General features: G+C 31.8%; 1 protein-coding gene across 1 annotated transcript in view; it reads left to right on the forward strand.

The window, feature by feature from the left end:
* Window positions 1-15,661: 15,661 nt before the first annotated feature.
* The window catches only part of Mrtf (Myocardin-related transcription factor), a 96,688-nt gene continuing 94,804 nt past the window's right edge, over window positions 15,662-17,545 (forward strand). Inside the window, exon 1 of the mRNA XM_088205069.1 lies at window positions 15,662-15,820. The gene's annotated coding sequence lies outside the window, so the exon portion shown is untranslated. The remainder of the gene's footprint in view (window positions 15,821-17,545) is intronic.

Raw genomic sequence — 17,545 nt, forward strand, 5'->3', positions numbered from 1 at the left:
ATTGGCTTGTGATTCGTCGGCAAGCTTTGCAGCCCTTAATATTTAAAGCTTGTTTCCAAGGAGGAGAATGTAGTCAGAGGCAGTCACCTAGCAGACTCTCGAAGAGACCAGCAGACAATATACTATCATGGATACTCATACCAGTGAGGGATCAAACTCACAATACGAGCACCGCAACAGGAGGGATCAACCTCCGCAATACCGTCGCTGCCACACCAACCAGAACTCTAACGATCTTCCACGGACAACATCCCTGCGCCAGTTTCTCCACCACTGTTCAGAGAAAACATTCCGCCATTCATGGTCTGTTGTAATATGTAATATAATCTAATACAATTATCATTAGTTTTCATCTGTGTCTTACTGGCTGCGAAGTCACACAAACCTTAAAGTTACAACACAAAAAATCACTATGTTAAAGATTTTTGGACTTTGTACTGTTTATGTAACTACAAATATAATATATGAAAAATAAACTAAAGCCACTCAAATATATAAATTATATTTACAAAAACACACTTTAGGAATCAAATAAAAAAATAAAACTGTACTTTTGGTTGTTTCGAATATTAAAAAAAAATAAGCTCTCAAACTGGGATCGCTCCGACACGATTTTATTGCTTTTGACGTGGATTTTTGATGTTAGTTTTAAAACTACTATTAGTTTCAGAACTTTTTTTAAATTAGGTTTGGGTTTGAACAGCAAATGAACGTTTCTCAACTGGCAAATTGAGTTTCATAGACATTTTAGAGCAGCATATTAGCGCCTATCAGTTAAATTATATTTTCGCTAGTAGAAATATATATATATATATCTATTGGTGAAAATGTATTTGGAAATTACTAGTGAAAATATACCTATACCAAAAATTCACTGTAACATTTATACATCGGATGTAAATACATAAGGATAAGTATGTAAATAAATATATTACTACATATAAAAAAGTTGAAATCTTTGAGTAATAATGTTTATTGTGAATGTACTGCCTAGAAAGTGGGTGCTTTTGAAGGCAATGTTCCTTAATCATGAAATATATCAGTACATACATCGCAAATAGTTGTAGTTTAGTTCAGATTCATTATTTGAAGTCGATTTTTACTTTTTTTATAAATATATTTTTCGGGCCCCTGCAGAAGAGCGGGCCACGGGAATTTGCCCCCTCTCCCTCCCCCCTCTCGGCTGGCCTGCACATTTTAGCGGCACCTAAGCATTACATATTCAAAAACTCTGCTCTAATTTGTTTTATATCATTTTAATATTTTAAGATATTTAAAAAAAGCATAATTTTATGTTTTATGTTTCATATTTCATTTAATTTATTTTGTTTTAGATTATACTGGCCGTATTTTAACAAATAAATAAATTACTAATTCTACGACACCAATATGATTCATTCTGACTACCGCATTCAACATTGACACCCGACACTGACACCTGATCCTTGTTTATGTGTGTACATTTTAATGGTGCATTCAAAATATTATATAAACTAGATAGATCTGTAACACGTTTCCCTAAGTGACATAATCTCACTAACCTGAAATAATTTAAAAATTAAATTTAATACCAAAGATGATAACAAATTTTATTGTATTTAACCCTTTAAACACCAGCGACTTTTTAGTGAGTCACCTGTTATTTATTTTCAGGGGTCAGTATATATTTTTAAAAATAAATATAAAATATTTGATTTACTTTGATTTAATCTTTAATAATTAAAAAAAATATAATTTGTAAATAATTCGTTCAATTGTTAATTTGTAAAAAAAAATAGTCGACAAATGAAGCACTGGTGAGTCGCTGGCGTTTAAGTATAATAATTATGTTTGTTTTATAATTCACGTTTTATTTTGATTGTACGCTTTTTAGCTTTTTTATTATTATTAAAAAATATTAAAATTGTATTTTTGTGGCAGCCCTAATTCAATAAGAGTTGTCGCGTGTTCACTCCGATCTAGTATGTATAATATGTAGTGTAGTATAGTGTCATTGCTTTAATCAATATCTAATTGATACCTGCTTCTGGGGAATCAGGAAATGAGCACCGACCACAGATTCTAAGACTGTCGATTTAAAAAAATATTATTTTAATTCACGATGAATAAAAGTTTATCCAGATTTTACCACGCGTATTATATCTTGAACTATTTCCTTTTATAGAAAACATGAACCTGATTGATCGGATTGCGTGAGGAATTCAGTATTTTTCTCACGACGGACAGTCGATTTCTGTACCATGAAATTTCCCATAACCACGATTATCCTCAATCCGATTTTTGGGTTCAGGGCAATCATGATAGTTTTTTGGGCACCGTGAATAATAGACGAATTGTGTTATATCACGGATTTCTTAAGAAAAATTGTATTACACTCAATTGTAACAAAGTATGTTGATACTCTTAAGGTTGAAAACGATGCCACACGCATTCTATTAATATGTTTTTTTTGTTAAGCATACTATAATATATACATATAATTACATTGTCTATAGTTTACGGAGTGATATGTAATTGCGATTTAGACGTCTTCTTCGTACCTATTCATTAATCGGAGAATAGCATCACCGGAGCGAAAATGAACCATTATTTTGATATGAACTGGAACGAAAACGGGAACTGCTATAAATCAGTTCGATGCTTCGAAATAATTTTAGAAAAGTTCGCCTCCCGCCTACGTACAAATTATAGGTATGAATAATGTAATATATTGAAAAGATGTACAGTAATCCATTTTTTGTGTATTTAAAATAAATATTCCTCATTGAAGCGTTAAGCAACAGTCTAAGTAAATGACTTTAATGTATAATTAACAGAACGTTGATAATAGATTCTTTATCTTTAGAAATTAAATATGTAATACTACTGTAACATTTAACACCAATGTATTTATAATATACAATATATAAAGCTTTAGAATTTTACTTTTACTATAACTCGACCACCATACATACTATATTGATTTTTTGATAGTAATTTGTAGCAGTGCTATAGTGAGAAAGTTAAAAAATATTTCCCTATTGAATCGCTTGATTGTTGGCTTTGGCCATTGGCATTTATATTATTAATTTTACCTGTCTGTAATCTAATTTATTTCCATGAATAATCATAGTATACCATGCCTCAATTCTTGAAAAATAAAAACATTTTTCGATGACAATGTAACGGCATTGCAGCCGAGTTTTCGAAATCATCTTCTTTTTTACATCGTGTGACCCACAAAAAGCTTTAATTTCGACAGTTTTAACGATGCGAAAAGTCTTCGTTTAATTATTTAAATTTATTGTGTTTACACAGGTGCGACGCTCATTATGCGCTCATAAACAGTGTGGAATTATAGATTTTCATTGAATTTTTCACAAGAAAGATGTTATAGGAATGCGTTACATGAGGGTAACGAATGTACTTACCATTGTTAGGTTTCGCACGTTTTAAATATGTACAAAGATTAACAATTTTTAAAAAATCGTTATTTTTTTATAATATCGATGGCCTCAAGTGTAAATTGACTATCTCCACTTTTAAGTGAAAATTACTTAATAATGCCACTTTGCTCTCACCATTATGAACCGTGTGCAAGTAATCATAAAAATCATCTCAAGAAAATTGTATCCATTGTCACCGAAAGCAATAGTGCAGTATCTAAAAATAACTATATTTTATCTTCTTAAAAATAAGTGAAAGTGTTGTCTGTGAAAAGAACCATATAAATATGTGTTTTGCTCTTGAAGTCATTGATATGCTTTTTCCGTTTACAGACTCATTTTCAAGATTATAAAATATTTGACATTTTGCCATATTTGCAGATGTGGCAAAATGAGAGGGTCAGAAACAATTACACGCATCGAGAACAGATGATCACACGATTCAAGACGGCAAACAACCAGACCGAGACCGAGAATAAATTACAACAAACATGAGAAACCAAAGCGGATCATTCAAAATATATCACTTGAATATTAACATCTTGACACTATTTTTCTTTGGTAATTTTTACAATTTATGAATAAACTGTTACCATCTATTTTGGCTGCAAAGTCAAAACTCGAAAGTACATTTTTCATAATAAGTGGGGGAGGGGAGGGGGCTTATAATACTCACGCAGTAAATACGATAACCAAACGATAATTAAAATAATGTATTTTCGGAATTCTAATCCTTTGGGGCGTGACTTCGCAGCCAGTAAGACGCAGATGGAAACTAGTGAGAATTTTATTAGCTTATATTTCATATTGTGACAGACTATAATGAGCGAGATGTTTTTCTCCGATAGTGGCGGAGAATCTGACGCAGGACGGTGTCCGTGGAGGATCCTTAGAGTTCTGTTTGGTGTGGCAGCGACAATGACAGATTGATCCCTCTCTGCTGCGGTGCTCGTATGGTGGAGTCCCTCTCAGGATGTGAACGTCCATGACGGTATGTTGTCCGCAGGCGGGCCGAATCCGCTAGTCTCTTAGAGTGTCTGCCAGATCCTCTTTGGAGACCAGCTTGCTGACCAATCACAATCATGCAGCGATAATCCAGCCAATCGTTGCACTCGCTTCTTAGAGAAACGAAATATGAACACGCCTTTAGAAAGTAACATTTATTTGATGGATATCTTCGAGGCCGAATTGTGCAACGGGAATGTTGTAGCCTTATTGTGCTCTTTGTCTTTCGGTGATATATTCATTCCTGTGACCATTTCGTAGCAAAGATCCTTGCGTGCTATTTATGAGAAACCCCTTTTTTCTAGTCTTTTCATTTTTGGTCACAGTTTCAATAATAAGATCTCCCAAAAACGAAGGCTTTTGTGTGGTTCAACATTGTCTAATTTATCCTAATTGATGAATGATTATTTTTTGGTCAAAGTTTTTTAACGCGAGTTTAAATAATAGGATCCTTAATAATTGTATAATATAAACAAAGGGTAACCCGCAAGAACGACAACACAATAGACTGATACTGAACGGACCACCACGGTAAACCCTCTTAATATCTAGAGGAAAAAACGATCATTTGGACATAAAGGAATACATAAAGAATGTGTCGACACACGTTGTTATCATCCTAGAAATATAGAGAATCTATACTTTTTTAGGCAAATAATACAGCATCGGGCGATAGAAAAAGACCGTTAATATTCAACCCTTTGCATTATTTGACCTTCGAATCTAGCAAATTTCACTCTTTAAAGAATATACTAGCGCAACAATTGGTTGAATGATCTCTCTCTGGTTTTGATTCGCTGGAGACCTCCACAACCTACGATACAAAAGGGCTGACAGGGAGACAATCGGACAGACTTCAGACATCGCAGACGATCGATCACGACACACACAGGAAAACATTCAGCTGATATACGACAAACGGCGACGAGCAACAACAGCTCTCAGAGGACCACCCCAAGGACATAATTTATCCGCCAGCTTCTTCACTAGTGCTCGGAGAAAAACGCATACACTTCTACAATAGTTTGTTTCGATATATGTAATACTAAATACATTATTACTAGTCTATTTCTGGCTGCGAAGTCACACCTCTAGGACCCTAAACCCCAAAAAGGTATATCTGTATTGTGGGATGCGATTAGGTATATAATATATTATTTTGTTGGGATTACAAATTTAAAAAAGTTTACTGGTTATTACGATTAAATTATCTTATTTATGTTGGTAATTATAAACTAAAATCTAGCTTTTATTATTTTTGGTATCAAAAACTAATAACTAGAAGTAGATAGTTACATATATAAACTGATGTTAGATTTATTACTTAATGGTTTCAATGTGGTTAAATATGGTTCACACGTACTACAAATACGAATAGAGAAATATATATAAAGCCACTCGAATTTGCTTCATTAGAGGTCTCTTCAGAAAAGTTATCACAAAGAAGAGCTGCAAAGTAAATTGGACGCAATTTATTCGCATGATTCATTTAAAGTACAAAATTGAATGTAGTATTTATAAATTTAATCCATAAACATTTTCTTCAAAATTGCGTTGTATTATATTTGCAATATAATTAATTTCTTACTCCAATTTTATTTGTCTTGTGTAATGATTACATATTTTTTTTATCAAATTAATGTATAAAATTTTGATTTTTAAAAACAATAATGGAAAAAATAATATGAGTTATTTATAAACGGTTTTTATTCTACGAAAAAAAATTCTTTATTCATACTTTTAAAATCATAATTATTATCATGAACTCTAAAGTAAGCTTTAAATGAATTTATCATTGTCTGCCATGTTAGTTAATTGTGATTAAAATTATTCTTAGGTATTTTATGTATTTACATGGTAGTGACAGATAATACCATAAAAATAATAGTTTTTTTTTAAGTAAATTTTATATACAAATATTAATGTGAAGGAAATTATTCAATTTTAGTAAACAAATACATAATAATATAAATTTAATATACATATAGGTACACAAGTTAGTATATAGTTATACAAAGAATTTTTTCGTGATTTTTCGTTAAGATAATTCAGGATGGAAAAAAAAAAATTATTTAAAAAAAATTGAAATATTTTTCTATTCAACGATTTTGTGTATATCTTTATGTTTATTTGCTCGCGTTTAGAATTTTTCTCGGTCATTTCACTAATAAATATATATTTTCTCTAAAAAAGTAATATAATTGATTGCGCAATGAGAATCTTTATGTAAATTTACAAAAATAATAACGCTACTTAGTTTATTTGCGTTCATAAACCATTTCAATTTATCTTATATTTTTTAGTTCTTAATGAAAATCTATAATTATAGTTACTGTATGGTTGTATGTATTCTGAAGTGTATCTTATTAATATTGAAAATATGATACTTAAATAAAAACTTTCGCTACTTAAAGTAGCAAAAGTAAGTGCTTCAGTTCGTATTCTAATACGGTATTTTGCTGGCTCTTTCTTTATCGTTTTGTGATCAAGTTCTGTGGGAAGTTATGACGGAAGTAATTAGGTATTACGTGTTGTTTCGGTCTATACTCGGTAGCTCTGCTTGAAGCGAGTAGCCTACTACTACCACTTCGCCTTTGACTTGGAATATACAAGATCTCTACTGGACTAGCACCAAGCGGAGCTACGTCTTATCCACTAAGACAACCTTTGTGCCTGCACTACACTTTCTGGAATTTGTCCGAACCGAAGATACAACTGAAGTCGGCCGAGACTTACGACTTCAAGTAAGCGACCAGACTGTCGCAAATTTCATATGCCGTCCAGACGGCGGCCGTGAATGACGTATGGATGGCGGTTTCTGTCACGTACAGCCGGAATATTTACGCGCGATCGAAAAATGTGCCAAATAATCGCAATTTTAAAATTGTCATATTATTAAAATTACTCCCAAATACAATGTGTGACATTTGTATAAACCGATCTAGGAAAATACATAAGGATATTCGAAACGATTTTTCTTAACAAAATCAAGTACCACTAATTATTTAATTTTATATGAAAAAAAATATAATAACGATATCTGTTAGAAGAATATACTATCAAAAATATAATTAATCCCTTTTGGTGCCCTAAAATATTCAAAGATGTCAATAAGAGTGTTAAATTCCCCGATAAGCAAGTGGTTTTATAACTTGACCACGTAACCACGATGCAGCGCTCGACATGCGTGTTAACCATAGGACGCCTACGCGCATACTGAAATTGAAGCGAGTTACTCGTTCTATCTCAGTTTGCGAAACACCATATCATTACCTCTCTCACTCTCGTCACTTTACACGCGAGAGAGCGAAAGGAGAAGTATCTTACCGCTTGCGTTCGAAAGAGCAGCTCCGACTTCGGACCCTTTGACTCCGGTCCTTTTGACGACAATGTTCGGAAGCGCTCGAAGTTGGTCAAGTCGACTGAATTACCCCCACTTTACCTCCCGTTCTCGGTAACCTCGGACAACTTCAGAGATATTTTAGAGCGGACAGAACCGAACTCGACCGAAGTAACCCACTATATTTTCCGTCCTTGGCCAACCTTGGCCAACTTCCAGAGAGTGTGGTGAAGGCATTACAAGCTCGAGAAAGTAACTATTTTACACTATGACCGTTAGTCCGGCTGTCCCAAAAGATCAACCAGTTCTTATATATTATATATGACTACGTAACTCAGTATTAGTAGTAAATGTATTTTTGTGTTTATTCGACTTTTATCATTAGTAAATCATCCTATGATATTATATTACTTAATCACATAACGGAGTTTTATTGACTTCATTTGAAGTAAATTCTATTTATTCTATAATACTATCTTTGAAGTATAATAATTAATTGACTGTCTACCGCTAACCTATGACCGGTCATGTCCGATGCCTTTAACGTCGTTAATCCTCATTTTTTCACAATTCTTTCAATCGAAACCACAACAACGGATTTGACATTAACGGCCGTTATGTTTGCGTTACGAGTCATCGGTTTACGACACGAAATTACCGAATGTTCGATTGGCAAACACCGTTAAAGATCTGGCCGCATTTATTTTCTTAAGTTTTCTCTAACTAAGGCATTATCTCTGAATTCGGCGCATTTCGATTACAAGCGCTAATTGGACCGAACAATAAAACCGTACAACCTGTCGTAGATACAAGTGAGTAAACGGACAGCATTGTGGTCGCGTCCATAATTCATATCCATTACAAGTACAGACTGTGTTTAGTCCAGATTTGCGATCTACATAGAGCTGATGTCTATTAGTCTGCTTTTGTGACCTATGGGTTGAGATCTAGATCTACAATCTACATATATTGAATATAATTGCTATGTTTCACTCGATTAGAAAAATTATTAAATTGCATGTTTATACTTATTATGAGGTATGAAATCAGTCAAAATGGTTTAATACTCGTGCGTGTTTGAAATCGACCAGTAAAGCAGTCACGCAGTAAGTTTCATCTTTATTTTTACACTTTTACTGTTCCGCTGCAATTAGTTGCAGCTGAATCTCTTCTAGATGAAAAGTTTGCGTTTTCCCTTTTATGAATATAAAAAATGAAATCTGATTCTTTCAATTAAACAAAATTTATGTATTATATTGACTAGACTGGCAAATATTTTTTAGCATATTATTATGTTTTAGATATATCCCCATACATGTGTGTTACTAAAATTAGGCTTTTTCATTAAAAAAGTAATTATCTGGTATTTATCGACGACTCAAGATCTATTGTTCCGGGGTGTGGCTCAAAACCGTTCATATCCCTGACATCCGGCGTGAGGATGGGGTTTTTAAAAAACCTCTCAGAAACGTATGATTAATATTTTTTCTCTTTACTATTTGCATAGTAATACATTTTTCAACTAAATCATCGTTATTAAACAAATTTTACAAGTAAGAACATTTGTTCAATTTAGATGTTCACGTTCATTAATATTCTGGTCAATCACTTATTACATTGAGATGATTATTTCAAATGGAGTGTATTAGTTACTTAAAGCTTGCTACTAAAGAACTAATGAGGATTAATCACTTTTCTATTGATATTTTACTCATGTGAAAATAATTTATAATAACTATAAAACTGTTTTATTGTATCAAAACAGTGTTTACAGATTCGTTCAATCAATTCTAATCAAGCGTCATAATTATGGCGCTTGAGTACAATAATGTTGTATTTTATAAAATCAGAGCGTGTGTTCATATATATTATTAATATTAAATAATATAATTTCATTATTTAAACAAGTATGTATCATGAATGAAAAACCAAAATTTTCATTTTCATTTGATAAATCGTTAAATTTGGTAAACTATAACTGATTTTCAAATTTACCGATCAAATGCCAGTTAACGACCGTTCAATGACCGATCGCGTAACTTTTCGTTCATTTTGAATAATATAATCAATCGATCGTATTGCTCATAGGCTTTTTAGTGCTCGTGTATTATTTTTTATTACGGATACAATACACCCGCATGCATAATAATAACAACAACGAATTTATGCATATTGTCGACTCGGTATATACACGTGTGACGCTATGATGCATAAAAATGGGTTTACCGTAAGCCGGAATAGCGGAATGGTTAAAACCAAAACCGTGTAAAGCAATAGTGTAGTTGTCTTCTCTTCTGGTGGTTCTCTCCTTGTTTTGTGGTTGGCCTTTTTATTATTTAGCCGTTGGTTGCACGAGCCACGATCGGTCGACCGGACGACACCGATACTCTGGTTCAGTGGTTCTCAATGACGGGCTGCGGCCTGATCCCGGACCGATCCGGTCGACCGGCCCTTTTTCTTTGTTTAGGATCACCGAGAATGTTGACAAGCTTTGATCACTTGAGTTTCAGTGGTTTATCGGTTTTTGCTGTTTGCTATGCAGAATATGGCACAATAATTGCGGTGATTGTTGAGCGATTTACTGATCCATCCATATCTAATGATTGTGTAAAAGATATATATTAGAAATAATTCGAGCAACAAAGAAGATGCATGATGGGAGTGTATGTAATATTAATGGCCAATCGTACAATCGGCTGTAGCTGATTGTTCCTTCTCGCAATAGCTTCCTGTCAACATCAGGGAGATGCAGTGTCTTTAGTTAGTCGGGCCGAAAGTAACATCGGTCTCAAAGCTAGGATTTTCCATTGGCGTCAATGTATCAGTACGTCCTCAGCTCAAAAATGGCCAGCTGAATGAAGTCGGTCGACGAGAAGATCGACCTAGTTGTAATGGAGCTGCGTTTCAATCTCGATACAATAAAATACGTGTAGCTCACAGTTCTATTCCTGTAAGTCTTTGCCATAGACTAGTTTTTTTTATCAATTATACCTAGAAATACATTAATTTGTGTATGTCAGGTGTATGCGAAAGCGAAGTGCTAATTTTATATAATGATAACGCCCTGTTTTATTCGTTTCAATATTTTTTTGTTCTACGCTCAGAAAAACTTGTGTTATAGCCAAAATGCTAGCACAAACCCGAGTGGGAGTTTTCTGCTCTTTTTTAAATTATTCGCGTCAGAGAAGCTCAGATGCGGGATAAGACTATGTGTGATTAAAACCTTTATAAATACAGATTACATTATTTAAAAGTGTTTCGCTGGTCCTTCAACTGCAATAAGACGATCTTCCTTTAAAGGACAAGATACTAATACACTAAAGATGATATTTCATGTCTTAATTCTACACCAAAGTCAATCATTTGGATTGTTACTGAGAGTATATTAAGAGAAAATCCATTTTATTATTAATTGCTTATTGTAGAGACGAGAGATGGAAAAAAATAACAATATACATCATTTTGGGAAATTCAGCATAATAACTGCAGTGATTGAAGCAAGAGCTTTTCTTGTTTTCTGAAACTGGTATTTTTATTCAGCTTAATCCTTGATTTTTTTATGCTACTCCCTAATAGGTATCAAATTACTGAAGATTGGTATTTATTTATTTATTATTATTAAATCTTCCGTTTTAAACTGATAGGCGTAAGCACAATGCGTTACAACGGGGTAAATCTGTATCAATCAGATATAATGAATACATACAAGTAAATATTGATCACTAGACAAAGTCTGGGAATCTATGACATATATAAATAATTAATTATAAATTATTATGTGTAATATAATTTATAACCAATAGATCTCACTTCAGCTGGGGCTTTTAATTGTGGCTTTACGGTGCTATTCATCTTCCGGTGATCTATTGTTTCCCGTGACCGTTTTGTAACAAATAAATATTCATTCAATGCAAGAGAATCCTTGAGTGTTATTTATGGGGGAACCCTCTAGTTCTAGTCGTAACGAGAGCTTTTATGTGCGATCGCATAATTGTCTAGTTTACCTTTGTTAATAAGTAGTCACTTTTGGTCAAAGTAATTATGTGAGTTTCAAGAATAAGATCCCACAGGTACGATATTATAAACGTTTTATCTTTTACTCAATAACCAGAATTTCATGATTCTGAAATATGATATATTTGAAAAAAATGTTTGTAGTTCTTATTTTAAAAAGTATTTCTTATTATTTTTTATTATATGTAAATAAACTAATAAAAGCTAAATTTTCATTGATTTTATTATATGGAGCTTCGTTTCTATTTACTCCAGTACTTTCATATCAAATCTTAATTCATACAAAAACAATTAAATTTTGCAAACCAATAAAATGGATGCAACTATATTTCTTCATGGTTATTATAAATTATTTTAAGCAAAAATTGCAGAATGTAAGGTGGTTATTAAATTGAAATGCTTCATAAAACGCAATAAAATTGAGTAGCGTTGATAATGTTATAACAATTACAATTAAATAACAATCGATCGCAATAACCTCTGGATATTAAAGCTATGATAAATATTAACTACGTTATAAGTTAAGTTAATTTAACATACGATTTAATTAAATGCATTAATCATACCATCTTTAAATTGAAAAAAAAATATTTATTATGAAAGTGACTAATACTTTTCTTGTATGCTATGTTATAATCTGTGTGTTTTAAATGTACTCAATGTTTACACGTAATAAAATAATAATGTTACAAATGTATGTGTGTATATCTTACGGTTTTTAATAAATAAATTAAAAATTAATAAAAAACCGTAGTTTATCATTCTCGACACACGCGCTACTTAAATCAATTGAACAATAAACGTTACACTCGCACAATTAAACCGTATTGTAAAGGTAAATTAAGGTCTAGTGATATTGTAAGTAACGAGAAAAGTTCTTTGTGATTCATCCATAATACCGGTAATAATCTTGCACTACCATCAGACAGGCGTATTAAAACTGTTTCGCATATTTAGAATGCATTTCGTTGCATCGATACCTTGCTGTGGGTAACCCGGTTTCCTTACAGGTTTATTATAAACCGTAAGTTTTGAATTGCGTTCGGTTATTTTTATGGTAATGAAACGTTTAATATTATACATTTCAAAAATAGGTTTATTATGAAAGGATTAATATAAATATATAAATTAATTCTTTAAAAGTGACATTGAAAAGATAAAGATATTTTATAATGTTTTTATTATTATTTAAGGTTAATCAAAAATTAACTTGTAGGTCGTCGTACTTGACGTATTGTAACAAGTCTTATCCAAAGTCATCGCCTCTATGCTGTCATTGGATGGTGTGGAGATAAGCATTTATTTAATTAATATTATTAATTAATAATGATTTAATTAATACATAAATTATTGTTGAATTTATTAAGTAAAATAATTAATAAAATATTTCCTAGTCATTGTCGGTAAAGAAGAGCCCTGTAGTTGATATTTATAAAAAAATTATTTGCAATAATTACATACATATACAAACTTAACAAGTGTTATGTTTATGATTTAGAAAAATATTTAAAATAATTTATTATGTTAATAAACATTTCTTATAGATGTCGTTAGTAAATCAAATTATAGCTTAATAATTTTTAATAGAACAATAATTAATTCTTAAACAAAAATATTTTATTTAATAAAATATATTCTTTTGATTATAATTAAAAAAATATTTGGCTTTACAATAAATTTATAATTATTTAATTATTTAGTGATATATTTTATTATTACCTCATATGATTTTTTCCATTAAATATTATTTTTCTTAATAAAAATATCAATAAAATTAAACCATTTGCTATAAAAATTGTAGATAAAAAATATGTAATGTAATATTTTATTTAGATAACCTTTTCCACTAGTTTTTAAAACCATTTCTCGGTACATTTAATTATCAATTATTATTAAAGAATCTTGTTAAGTTTAAGCGTTCATACTCATATATTTTTAAATGAATAAAAATATCCAATACGAATAAGGCATGCAACACGAAGGCGGTTGCTTAAAACAGTTAATGCACAAGTGACAACGGAATTCCAGTATAATATAGATGGAAGTGTTTTAAGCAGAAATACTTCCGTCGATGACTTGGGAGTGACATATGAGCAGAGATGGAGATATAGTGTCCATATCGTCAAAGTTTGCGATAAGGCGTCAAAGATGCTCGGTTTCGTTATGAGGAGCGCGTGTCACTTTTTATAGAGATTCGCGTTCTGTACTGAACGCTAATTCGTAGCATCCTCAAATATGGCTTCCTTGTATAAAATATCAGCGAAGCTTGTACTTGTATTGAGAGAATTCAGAAAAAATCTTAAATATCTCTACAAGGAGTACGGATCGTATTCGTATTTATATCCTAGCGTCTTATACAATTCATTGTTTTCTCTGATTAATGCCTAATAAATGAAGCACTTTTTGTCACAAGTCTATCGATGCTCGGAAATCTTTTTCTCGGAAAGCTCGGAGTTAAAACAAATTATATGAGATACTACTAATCTTTTTTAAATATTAATTTGTATTATTTGCTGCAGCAGAGAGGAACTAACCTTCACTATACCTTCGCTGCCACAACTACAAGTCCACTGGACATCATCCCTCCGCCAGCTTCTCCACCACTTCTCGGAAATAATGATACTCACCTTCCATAGTTTGTCGCAATATATATATAATATAATATAATAAATTATTGCCAGTTTCCAACTGCGTTTTTCTGGCTGCGAAGTCACACCCCTCAGAGTCAAACACCTTAAAGTGGTGGACCATGACTTGATATGAACACACAAAGTTCAACACCTTAAAACAATAATATAGTATCGTAATTCCAAATAATTTCAATATATGGAGTTTGCCATTTTGATTTTGCAAAATCACAAATCAATTAATTGCATATATGTATGTACATCATGAAAGTAATTGGACTACACAAAATGCAAAATATTCATTTGTAATTTTCAATAGCAAAGTAATACATGTATTTTAGAACTGTATATTTTATAAAGCAACTAAGAAATCTTTACATTTTTGAATCTTATTAACTTTATTCCTCGGAAAAAATATTGCTAACTTTAAAAAGGAGCTCGACATAAATATTTTTCGAATCACTGCTAACAATCAACGTATGTGGAAATTTGAAACACTTATTATTTTTGAAATTTGGACTGTCAGAAGAAAACGCAAGATCAAACACGTGTGTCTTAATGGCCTATAGCTTTTTTGTGTATTTTTTTTATTTATTACAACGAAGCAAACGTTAAGGAATGATTAATAGAAATGACACATTTAAGTTGTTCTGGCCCATGTTTTTTTACATAAAGGGTTTCAAGGACCCCGCAAAATTGACGATGGAGTTTTAGTGCAGCGCGAGGCCTTTTTTTAAATTTATTTATTTAAATTAAATTAAGACCATCTTGATCTAACAGGTTATCCCAATGCGTCACTATGCTCGAAAACAAATAGGTATATGAAATTTACAAATATACACCAAGTCTAAGACAGCAAAAACAGAAATATGTGATTTCACATTTAATGACAAAAATAATATTAATGCTAGTGAATCGGTTGCATATGCTCAAAGGCGGTCAAGTATATGTATGGAATGGTGAATAAAATTATTTTGTAAAAAGGGCACAAAGACGCATTGGAAAAACCTAATAAATAAAAAAATAACCCATTTAATAATAAATAATTAAATACTTGAAAAAAAATATAATAAATACTTGTGCTATTTAATTTATAAATAAAATGATTTAATATAAATTTGAATATAAACAAAATATTTTATATAACGCTTTTATTAATTAACTTGAATTATTTATTACGAATACCAACCGTCACACATTAACGGTAAAGCTGGTCGCGAATCGTCGCGTTGCGACCTCTAAATTGAATTAAGACGTACGGCTGTCAGCGGCGCTCAGGTTGCCTATTCTGCGTGATGGTTGTCGGCGCCGCCTTCGGGTTTGTTTTCTACCGGCGTACTGCTTGAAGCTGCGCCCCCGCGCCCATCATCGCCGACACCTCGAAGCTTCGCCTGTCACGCGCAGACCAGGTCAGTTTACTCAACGGTCACCATAATACCCCGCCCACTCTTGCACTATTTGCAGCTGACAATTGTCCCGTTCGTAACGTCGCATAATGCGTCCCCTGCGCCCCCACTGGACCTTAGTCTAACCTCTAGGGCGATAATATCCACATGCGAAGCATCGCGGGCGACCCCCTTCTGGTTTCTATCCAACTGACACATATTGACATTCAGCTCTGTGCAATATATTTCTAGCCCAAGAATCCATGTGACGCATCAGATAAATTTAACGCACAAATTCATCGTTTTTCACATATTGTTACAAATGTGTCTCTGTGAATTGTTGAAAGCATTGATTCATTCTATTTATAACATCTCAGTCCAGTGCACTAGGAGCCGTCACTCAGATTCAGTATAATTAGATATCATAACGTCTTATATCATTGAACCTGCATATTCAATATTATGATTAAAGCGATGGAATCCAAGACTCATAGATTCTAATCAATTGTCAAGTTAAGATTAAGAATCAAAATATCCAAAAAAATGATACTAGACCTGAAATTTTTTTTGCATATAAAGCTGCATAAAGGACACAATTAGCTAATTATCATGATGTAAAACCAAAAATATACCTATAAACAACCATAGTGAAGGTGCAATAATTGCCGTTACATGTAACCAAAAATATAATTGTTATTAATTTGGAGGAATTGTAGAACAACCCTTTCACATAAATGTATTAGAAAGATACTCAGCACTGTATAATTTGTCTCTATAAACTACATTTTTTGCTGTTATTAATAATACAAAGGATGACAGTTAATATATGGTCTTCTTCCGAACGGTACAGAGCTTAGAAATTGTCAAACTAGAGAATATTACCTCTAAAGTATATCATTTCTTCCGATCATTAATATCCTTGAATATATGTATATAATTGATCATACTGTTAACGGATTCCTATTATTTCACTTATGTTTTATTTATATTATTATATTGCAGCCACTTTGGGTGTAAGGTTTCTTTTTTACATGCTTGATTTGCAAACAATGTTACCCATTGTTTAAAGCATTTGACGCATATACATTTAGTGAATTTTAATGATCAATTTATCTGTGTTTCGATCTCGTCTTATAAATATATATAATGCTTACATAGACATATTCTAATTTAATTTACTTTATGTTGCAGTATTTAATATTGTGCAGATAATTGGATTTCATAGAAAACGTCTACTTTGTATGGAAATATTGATTTTTAAAGTTAGTTAGATAGAATGTGAAGCAATGTTATTGTGCACAATACATATAAACATAAAAAATTGCACTAATTGAATTTTTATTATGCTTTGTAATAAAATGCTGTTCTGCGTGTGTACATTTTATAGTATCAATATCACTATGAGGAAAATGTTAAATTTGATATGATAAGCAAATTTTATGTTTAATAAGCTATCATGATGTTTTTTGAATATATATATATGTATATGTTTTGGTTTCATATTGCTTTATTCTATGTGTCATTTTATTAGTTATCTCCCAATAAATACATGTTGTGTTTTGAGGGATTGTTCGAATACATCTTTATGCTCTGCATTTGTTAATTTAAAAAGATTATTCTTATATCAAGATTCATGAAATGAGAATCTTGTATAGTATTCTAGTTTAAGTTGTTATTTTGTAGTAATTCTTTTCAACAAAATTAAATATTTCTAGAAAGCGTAGAATAAAAACTTTTTTTTTATGATTA

This window comes from Plectrocnemia conspersa, unplaced genomic scaffold (assembly GCF_051122295.1).
Source record: "Plectrocnemia conspersa isolate PC_06_02 unplaced genomic scaffold, ASM5112229v1 ptg000002l, whole genome shotgun sequence".
NCBI lineage: Eukaryota > Metazoa > Arthropoda > Insecta > Trichoptera > Polycentropodidae > Plectrocnemia > Plectrocnemia conspersa.